Genomic DNA, 11,419 nt, shown 5'->3' on the forward strand with positions numbered 1-11,419 from the left:
CTCATGTGCACACCTGTCATGCTCTGCTCGCACGTACGCAGTTAACTGTAATTTGTCCTGCACATGTGCAAAAACATGCTGGCAACAGCAGAAGAGCCCGGGGAACCAGTTCGGGGGCATGGCCAGCCTGGGGCGCTGGTGGTTCTGCGACCCAGGCCGAATCACCACTACCGGTTCGGCCAAACCCCGCCAAACCAGGAGCAACCCAACTCTGATCTGAAGGCAGAAATCAGAGCCTAGGAAGAGAATGGGAAAAGATTTATCAGGTAGGTTTGAGACAATGAATAAGCAATTCTAATATTTACCAAGGTAAATATCAGGTATTGCTTGGAGCGCTGGTCCAGTTTATGACTTATCATACTAAAAACACCCCTAGTATAAAGAATATTTTAAAATTATCAGAGATTTTAAAAATTTGAAGATAGGATTATCAAATATATTTGATGATCAGAACCAAAATTACAAAGTAAAATGCCCATGAAATTTCTATTTTCCATAGACAAGCTAATATTGCTAAACAATAGAAATGTCTAAATCAGGGTGGGTTCTGGCAGTCAGTACTGCCATTTCGTTCATGCACAGTGCAATAAAAAATGTTCTGCACATGTGCAGAAGCAAAAAACAAGATGGCGGTTCCTATGGTGCCACCCGGAGAACCAATTTGGGGGCATGGCAGGCCAGGGTTGCTGCCGATTCCAGCAACCCAGGCCATCAAACCACTACCGGTGCAGCCGAACCGGGCCACACAGGTAGGAACCACTGTTCCCTCTAAGGTGTGCGGGTGCGCGGCCACGCACGTGGTAATAAAACACCACACAGCAGTTTCCAACTGCCGCCCAGTGGTTTTTGTGAGACGCCTTCCACGACAATAGGAAGGGAGAGCCAGCCTGGAGACAGCAATCACAAGGCAGGAAGTAGCTGAGAGAAGGAGTGTGGGGGTTGGGAGAAGGCATGGGACTGGCTCCCAGCAGCAGCTGCTTGGATTTGCTATTTGAGAGAGACAGAGGAAGGGAGAGAGGGAGGAGGAGGAGGAGGAGGGGAGGGAGGGAGGGAGAGCGTGAGCGTGTGTATCCCTCCTTCCTTCAGCCCAACACTCTCGCTGGCATCCTGGCCAGACAAGAAGGACTGCAGGGGGTCTCCTTGAGTCTAGGGCAGCGAGTCATTCGATGGGAAACATGCCTCTTGGAAGGAATGACCTGGCTTGGCTCTCGCTTCATCTCTCCTGTCTCTTCACTTCTCTATTCGGTCGTTGGGCGGCAGATTCCTTCCAAGAGGCAACTTTTCCACCAAATGACTCGCTTCCCTAGACTCGAGGAGACCCTCTGCAGTCCCTCTCATCCGTTCGGGATGCCAGGAAGAGTGTTGGGCTGAAGGAAGGAGGGATTCTCTCTCTCTCTCTCTCCCTCCCTCCCTCCCTCCCTCCCTCTCCCTCTCTTTGAGAGAGAGAGAGAGAGAGTTAGTTAGTTAGTTAGTTAGTTAGTTAGTTAGTTAGTTAGTTAATTGGTGGGCAGACTTAGCACTTGGTTAAGTTTGTTTCTCTGTGTGTTGTGTATATATACATGTCTCAATGGGTGCAATTGTGCAAGCATTTTTTTTCCTCTTTAAAATAATTTTTGGATTTCTCCTCACCAAACCTTTAAGACTGAAAGAGTTAGAGTTGAAATATAAAGAGATTGTCAATCGCCATACTGTTAGATTGATAGGCAATTATGGACTATCTTGATTATATCCTCCTTAGAAAGAATATGCTACTGTATGGTTGAGAAAAAGATCAAACTTCATTCCATGGAAACCCATCAAAGTTCATAGGGTGGGTTTCTTTCTATGATGGGCTTCTTGGGTCAACGTGAATATCAGTTATCAAAAATGTAGGTAGAAAATTAAGCAGGCAATAGGCAATTACAAAAAGGGAAGCCAACTTTCTGAATCTGTTTCTTTGCACTTAGTGACTTATATATAGACTAATGTTCTGAAAACCTGACCTAAATTACTATATATTTTAAATAGCTGTAAAGCTATGCTGAAAAAGTTGTTCTCACGGTATTGTGATAAATTCAATAAAAAGAAGGGAATTCTTGATGAACTTAGGGAGAAATGAGAGTATTGGATAGTAAATGGACAAATAAAATTACCAATCAAAGAGAATATTTGCACCTCAGGGTTGAAATGAGATGTTCTCTCTTACTCTTTCCTCTTCCTCTCTTCTCTCTCTGTCTCTCTCATCCTCTTTCTCTTTGTCTCTCTTCACTTTCTCTCTCCCTCTTTTCCATTCTTCTGTCACTTTCTCTCTCCTCCCTTCTCTCTCCTCTTTGCCTCTTTCTGTCTCTTTCACCCTCTTTCTCTTTGTCTCTCTTTCTCTCTTCTTCTTTCCCACTCTTCTTTCACTTTCTCTGTCCTTCTCTGTCTCTTTCTGTCTCTCTTCCCTCTTTTTTTCTTCCTCTCTCCCACTCTTTTATCACTTTCTCTCTACTGCCCAACCTGTCCCCATACTTATCTTTGATTGATCATGTTTGCAATAATTTACCTTCTTTCCTAAATAGGCGCAGTTCCCTTACTGGATCCCTCGCTCACTCAAACACACACACACACACACACACACACACACACACACACACACACACACACATACATACACACACACAAACTCAGGCACAAACCCATTTTTCTCCATTCCAATTCGGATCCTATAAATCAATTGCTCTGTGAAACATCTGTGAAAAAAATTCAGGTGCTCAGGCATGAAAATGTGCTGCTCAAATACTATACTTTTCCTCACACACTGAAAAAAAATTAGAGGGAACATTGGTAGAAACCCACCACTGGTCTCGATTATATTTCAATTGAAAACTGGTATGATAAGATCTAATGTAAAGTGCTCCTTAAGAAAGGTTCTGAGAATAATAATTAAAATTTACGAGCCTCATGTGTATTTTAAATTTAACTAAAAAAATAAATCTTTAAAAGATAATAACAAAACAAATATAGGTTTGGGATTAACATGTGAATTATATGGTTTAGACTCAGAAAATGAAACAAAGTAGATGTAAAAGAAAGATATGAGCTGGAAAACAGCAGTTAGAAACAATATATTTACCCTACATGAAAGGGAGGTTGAGGAAGAGACTTTGAACATACTGAAATGGGGAAAAAATCAAATTTTCAAGCAGAAAAACAATTGAAGGAACTTTCAAAATAACTTTTCATGTAAAAAGTTGAAAATCCAAAACCAAACCAAATCAAACAATTTGGAACAAAATAACATGTGAGGCAACTTCTACGTTGCTTTAACTTTTGATTGAAAACTGCGCAGAGTTGGTTATAGAGTGAGCAGCTATAAAAACATTTTAAATAAATAAGTATACTGATTTTAAAGTAAAATCAGAAAAAGTTATTTCAACCAGACGTTGGAATATAACTAGAAAATGAAAGGTGTTTTTTTTTTTAGAAAATTAGAGAATTTTCTTCTATAAAGTAAGAATACTCAAAAATAAATAAATACAAATTAAAAATTAGAATATAAATAAAAATCATGGAGCAATTTGAGAAAGGCAGCTGAGATTAAAAGAAGATATAAGAAACTATGAACTACTCCATGGGTATCAAACTCGCTGCGTCACATTGCCATCACGTGATGTATCATGACACTTTCCCTTCATGGAGCTGGGGTAGGCGTTGCCTGCATGTGACACATCTGGCCTGAAGACCACTAGTTTTAGACCCCTGGTCTAGTCTTTAGAGTGCTATAAAGCAGGGATCCCCAACTGGGCTGTACAAACAGCGGGAGAACCTGCAAAGCTCCATTAATGGGTACGAAATCATCCCCCCCCCTGCTGCTGCCAATCATCACCACTGTCAGTCTGTGGAGTCAGAAAGATTTGGGACCGCTACTATAATACAGTATTGAGAATGACACAAATATTTTTTTTAAAAAATCATTATAAAGGAGGCATTATATATAATAGAGGAGCTGTCAAATAGCAACATGTTAGAATCAGATAAATTGCTAACAGAACTGCTTAAAACTGGAAGAGAAGAAGTTAAAGTGCTGCCAATCAAATGATTATTATAACAAATAATTATAACCTTGCCTTTGGTGCTAAAGAGAAGTGCAGTGCACAATGTAAGGGTCCACTTGAACAGAGCTTCCACTCAAGGAACAGATGGCAGGTGTGGCCAGAGGGTCTTCGTATAACTTCATTATGTTTGCTAATTATATCACTTTTTAGTTTGGGAGTCCTGCTCATGATCACTCATGGCTCTTGATTGGATTATTGCAACATGTTCTGCCTGGAGATGCTGTTGAAGATGTGCTCTACATGGGGCAGCCCTTGAAGAGCATTCGGAGACTTCAGCTTGTCCAGAATGCAGCCGTGTGAGCGATCGTGGGTGCTCCTCGGTTCACCCACGTAACACCTATCCTCTGCGAGCTGCACTGGCTGCCTATTGGTCTCCGGATACGCTTCAAGGCGCTAGTCGTTACTTATAAAGCCCTTCATGGTATTGGACCTGGGTACTTGAGAGACCGCCTGCTGCCAATTACCTCCGTTAGACCGATTAGATCCCACAGATTAGGCCTCCTCCGAATTCCATCCGCCGGCCAGTGTCGACTGGCGACTACCCGGAGGAGAGCCTTCTCTGTGGCTGCTCCGACCCTCTGGAACGAACTCCCCGTGGAGATTAGAACCCTCACCACCCCCCAGGCCTTCCGCAAAGCCCTTAAAACCTGGCTGTTCTGACAGGCCTGGGGCTAAAGAGCTGTTGCCCCCGTCTCGAATGGTATGACTGTTGTGTGTTTTAAATTTGCATTGTTATGTTTTGTTTTTTAAATTTTTTGTCTGTATCCCCCTTCCCTGGTTTGAGTTGTGAGCTGCCCTGAGTCCCCTTTGGGGGGAAAGGGCAGCATATAAATATAATAAACAAACAAACAAACAAACATTTGGGAACTTACCGTATAACTGGCCCATAATGTAGCAGCGTGTATAGTTCCTATCTGGGCATGTCTCACAATGTCAATATGACACGATACTACACAAACTGTACTACCTTTCAATTAACTTCCTACCGTAGTATAATTCAAGGTACTAGATATCATCTTACACCTATGTGTAACAGGAGTAGGTTATTTGAAGGACAACTTTCACTTTAGGGCACTTGCCCACACTTGGATGTGGAGAACACACTCTAGGCCCCTTCACTGAAACAATAGCATCTTGTGGGACCAGAAGGCACATCGTCTATCGCTTCAATCTCATCTGAATGCCTTTCTTTTTTTTAATACATTTTTTTATTTTTTTTATTTTCAAAACAAACACAACATATACTGTAGAAAGTGTATCAGTTGGTTACAAAAGATTTTTGTGCATCTTTTCCACAGTCATCAAGCATAATTCATATTAACTCATTTTAACTCAGATATTTATACATGTTACCATCATCATACCTCCATTTTCATTTGACTATAATTGTTTAAACATCCTTCATCATAAAATATACCAAGATTTAATACATAATCACATACTGGCATTTCATTTATTATTTCTAAAATCCTCCAATAACACTGAATCCTTATGTCCTATTCTAGCTAAACATCCATAATATTTAATAACAAAATTTTCTAATCCTCCTTTCCAAATCACTGTTTACAATTTATATCCAGTTTCCTTATGTTGTACACATACATACATACATACATACATACATACATACATACATACATACATACATACATACATTGTTATCATTATCCCTCCTTTATTTGACTATATCCTGTATAATAACATTTCCCCCCCTAATAATCAAGACTTAACTAAATCTAACTTAATTCTTTTTTATTAACCTTTATATATAATCCAAAAAGATTTCTAATCTTCCTTTCATGGGTACCATTCAATATTCATATCCAATTACTTATTATAACACTACACATTGTATCCTCTCAAATGTGTTTGATAATTTCTTATTTCTAAGAATATCTTTTGCAGACTTAAAGTTTCCTTCTGCTGTTGAAATTGTGCCATTATCGCCAGCTAACAAACACTGACGCTCTAGCTTCGAAGGTTTTAACAAGATTAAGCATAGATTCACAATAAAGTTTTATTTTCACTTTTCTCTGGTTAAAGATATACTTCAAAAGGACATCTGTATGCTTTTCTTCTTATCACTCTCTATAAACAAGCAGTGAGACCTTGGAATGCCAAGCCAGGATAATCAGTGATAAAAGTAAGAGTGTTTCGTTTCCAATACACAAACCTCCAGCCTCCGAATAGCAGTGTTATTCTTGCAATTTTCTTTGTTTCTTTTTGTATCTTTTTTGTATTTCAAGTTTTAAAAAGTCTGATTCTTGAATGAGTTAGAAGAACACCCACAGTTATGAATGAGGAGAATTTTAGTCCATAGGTTACAAAGAATAATAAAAGAAAAAATAGAAGAAAACTTAATCCATTCGTTTTAAAAGGCTTGCATAAATTCCATCCACGAAGATAGCATTTAAAAAGTAAGATAACCCACTGTCCAAAACCATTCTAAACTTAATTCTGCTGCTTATTTCTTCTGTTCTCCAATTTAAATTAATTTTAAGTTTTTTATAGGCAGTCTCTTTTAAAATGGTAAAAATTCCTCACCAGCTAGAAACACTTTCTCTTTCCGTATCCTTCCATTTTGGAGCCATCCCGACTTCATCAGCCTGATGGCTGGATTTTTTGTCGCTGGCTTGAAGAACTTCTCTTGGATCGATCAGGGACTTTGCGATGTCCTGATATCAGCAAGACATATTCTTCCTGTTCACCGTCTCTGTGGGACGGTTTAGGTCTGATTGGACCACCCAGTGGCAAAAGTATCAGCTGCAGTCTCGGAGCATCAAGACTGCATGTCCGTATTGTCGCGACGTTGGATCCTCCTCCATATGAATGCCTTTCTGATATATAGTTGACCCTGAACCTTCTGCTCTTTAGAAAGGCTGTCAAGATCTTTCTCATTTCCCAGCCTTTTGGGTTGCTTGAATCTTATTGATTAATGGTGATGCTGCTGTTTGGATCACCATTGTTTCATACAAGTTTTTAGTACATGTATTGTGGTTTTATATTACTTTTGTAGGTTTTATTGCTTTTCTGTTTCTAAGATCCCAAGAGTCACCTTGATTGTATTGGGTGGATATAGATGTTTTAAATAAATATTAATACTAATATTTCTCAATTTCCAAATTCCAATCAGCACTTCACATCAACCACACACACATCCCAAGCATTAATATAGTTGATAATGTCTCATAATGTATTTTAATCATTTTTCTATTTATTTATTTTTAGTTCATGAATGCATACAGCGATTTATCAAACAAAATGACTCTGGACAGTGTGATATAGATGGGGGATCCTTGTTTAAAATAATATAGTTCTATTTTCATTATTTTCTGCCAACCTAGCAGTTCTCATAAAAATGCAAGTAGAAAAATAGAAACCACCTTTGGTGGGAAGGTAACAGCAATCTGTGTGCCTTTGACATTTAGTCTTGCCAGCCACATGACCACTGAGACATCTTCAGACAACCTTGGCTCTTCGGCTTTGAAACCGAGATGAACATCACCCCTTAGAGTAGGGAATGACTAGCACATATGTGCAAGGGGAACCTTTACCTTTATCTATTTTAATTATTATTGTTTTTTATAAATATGCATTTTATTTAGGTGCATACACATGCTCTATGTGAGACTGTCCTTGAAGACCACTTGGAAGCTTCAAATGATCCAGAATGTAGCAGCATAAGCAGTGAAGGTCAAATCACAGTATGATCAATAAAATGTACACCAAGCATGAGTTCAAATCCTCTAAATGGCTTTATTAGTTTGAATAAAAAGTTTTAATCCCCCAATATCAACAGAAAAGGGAGTTCTAGTACCTGGAGACTGGGTGCAAAAGTCCAAGTAGGACTCCTGGTGACCATCAGCAGGATCTCAAGCTTGTTCCTTTGGCTCAACTTTAAACTAAAGAATAGAGTCCTTGATCACAGATAAGGTCTCCTTGAAGATCAATTCCCTGCTCCAACACACAAATAGGTCAAAGGCTTGGTATCAAGATTCCAGAAAGTCCTAAAACCTGTACGCTTGTCCATTCCAATCTCTAGTAATACCTGCACATACACCATGAAATCATGGATAATGTATTCTTGTTCCAAACCCTCATTACATTTACTATCAGCAACATAAAACCAAATAATCTGATCACCAGGTCCCTGGAATGATTTGACCAGGCTTGACAGGACGGAGAACTTCTTTCACTGGAAGGATCTACTCAGTACCTGATTCAATAGGGTCCACATTTCCAACTACTATGTATAAAAACCCATAATGAAGTGAACAAAGCAGTCCTTGGAGAACCTTCTTTAATAAAATTCTAATATGGTGTATTTCACAAGATACATTTAACTGTGGTTACTCTATAAGAACCATTATTTTTTCAATTAACTCAAATTTCTGGATTTACACAATATCCACTGAACTATAAATAGTTCAGTGCATTTTTGCAATGTTCTGGGCTAAACTACAAAGTTCTAGTTGGGCTTTTTACTTACTCCAACTCTTAACAGAGAAACTGGAATTCATGTATGAGAAGGATATTATCCCAAAGTGAAAACTAAGTCACATTTGCAGTATGCTTTTAATTCTTTCTTTGGAACTAAATTCTTTCAAACTATGCACATCTTTCTTCTCATCTGTTTCCTCCAATTGATATATAGTGACAGAATTGCCAAATCGCAGAAGTTGCAGTGAGACATTGCATATTATCCATCAACTGGCTATGTTGCCATCTGTGTTGAAGATGAAAAGAGACATCATGGGGATGAAGCAAAATAGATGCCTGATGTGTAAGATCCCATCAGGCTTTTGTGTCTGTCTTTGAAATCATATCTCTTAAATGCTGGGATGTGATTCTTTTCTAACAGATATGATTTTTTTCATATCTTTGTATTATATAATTACATTATCCACACTTAATAAAAACAGAGATACATACATAGACTTCCCATGAAAATTCCCTCTCCAGCTTTCACTCACTCACTCACTCACTCATTCACTTAAATTAAAGACAGAAATATCCTTGATCAATTGAGCAATTAATGTTTTTCCCTCAATACACCAGTATGCGCATATTGTTATTTATTTGCCAAATCACTCAATTAAACTATTTGAGTATTTCTTAGGTGGCCAATTCCAAAAAGGGATCAATATACCATGGTAAATCTAGTATGATGATGGTGATGGCAATGATTATTTCTCTCTAACTATTATATTCTTTTACCAAGGTAAAAACATAGACATTGATTGTAGCTTATTAAAGTTTATTAAAGGGTAACAGAATGGATTAAAATTAAATGAAAATATCTATATAAATATTTAAATATCTAAATATAAATATTTAGAACAATACCAACAAAGTGGAATAGGTGTTCAGTTCAAGTTCAAGAACTCACAGGTTTTATTCAGAAGCAGTGGGAGGAGCCAGGCCGAAAGCCAAACTACAGGATTTTCAGATGGCTCTTAAAAAGCTTCAGGGAGCTAAAGATGACAACTAAGTTCTTAACCTGGAACGTTAATGGCTTAAATTCTCCACAGAAAAGGAAGAAAATAAATCATTATTTGAAACAATTTAAGAATGACATAATTTGCCTGCAAGAGACACATATCAGATTAACTGACCAGAAATATTTTATCAATACAATACTTGGACAACACTTTGTAGCCTCCACCCCAGAGAAGAAACATGGTATAGTTATTTACTTAAGAAAGGACATGAAAGCTGAATTAATTGAAGCAGGAAGGATATATTGAAGCAAGGAAGATATATTGCAATAGAACTGGTATTAGAAGGGGAAAAGACCCTTTTAATGGGAATATATGCCCCCAATCAACAACAAGACAAATTTTACAAAATGCTCCATACTAAGTTAATACAGTGGGACTATAGATCTTGCATATTAATGTGTGATTGGAACGGTGTTCTGGATACCAAGAAAGACAAGAAGGGTCTCCTGCAAAATATCCAAATGCGAGTGAAATTACCCAAGCCTTTTTTCGATATGATGGATGATATGGAGCTAAGAGACATCTGGCAAGAAAGGAGAGCAAAAGAACAGGACTTTACTTTTTTTTCTGATAGACATCAATCCTTTTCCAGGATTGACTTTATATTAACAACAAATGATTTGCTTTCTAGGGTAAAGAAGACAAAGATATGTTCCAGAGCTTTAACAGATCATAACCCGGTTTGGATGGAGTTGGAATTTGGGAAGCTCCAGGTAATTAAATAGCTAAAGGCAGGGAAAGCACTAAGTACAGATGGTTTGACAGCGGCTTATTACAAAAATTTATAATTAGAAATGGTAGAACCCCTTAAGGAATTATTTAATAAAATCCAAAGGGAAGGGATTCCCATCTTGGAAGACCCTGATACCTAAAGAAGATCAAGATCTTAGTCAACCAAAAAATTACAGACCTATATCATTACTTAATATAGATTATAAAAATTTTACAAAAATATTAGCGAATAGGTTAATGTTGGTTATTCAGCAATTGATTCATAATGATCAAACCAGTTTTATACAAGGGAGACAAATGAGAAGTAATGTAAGACAAATTGGTTTTTTTTTAATTCTTTTTAATTATTATAATTATTATTTCAATTTAAAACAAGTACAATATCTTTCTTTACATGTTATAGAAAATGTATCAGTCAGTCACAAATAAACTTTGGTACATCTCCTCCACAGTCAACAAACATAACTCATATTAACTCAAGTATTTTAACTCAGATATTCATACATATCACCATTGTCATATATCCATTTTCATATGACTGTAATTATTATTTGAAAATATTGAGAATAATAAAAATCTTAAAAAATACATGCCCACACCAGTGGGAAAAGAAAAAATCAAAACAAAAAACAAAAACAAAAACAAAAAAGACAAAAACAAAGGAGACAAAAAGAACAAAAGACAAGGCAGGGAGGAAAAAAACAAAAAAGAAAAAAAACACAGGTTTATATTATATATATATATAAAAAGTATATCAGCTGGTTACAATACGTTTTGGTGCATCTCTTCCATTAATTCATATTAATTCAAATATCTTAACTCAAATGTTTACCATATTGACATCATTATACCTCCACTTCTAGTTAACTACAATTATTTAAACGTCTTTCAACCTTAACTATGCCAAAAAGTTAATTCATAACTACATGCTGACATTTCATTTACTTGTTTGTAAAATCCTCTATTGACATCAAATCCTCATATCCTATTTTAACTGAATATCCATAATATTTAATACCAAGAATTCCATCCTCCATGCAATATAATTTATTATCATTCTCCCTTCTTTGTAGTTTTATCATATATCATAACATTTTCCCCATATTAATT

Source organism: Thamnophis sirtalis, unplaced genomic scaffold, assembly GCF_051295495.1.
Source record: "Thamnophis sirtalis isolate CommonGarterSnake01/CBP01778 unplaced genomic scaffold, rThaSir2_p1.2 scaffold_2, whole genome shotgun sequence".
NCBI classification, from domain to species: domain Eukaryota; kingdom Metazoa; phylum Chordata; class Lepidosauria; order Squamata; family Natricidae; genus Thamnophis; species Thamnophis sirtalis.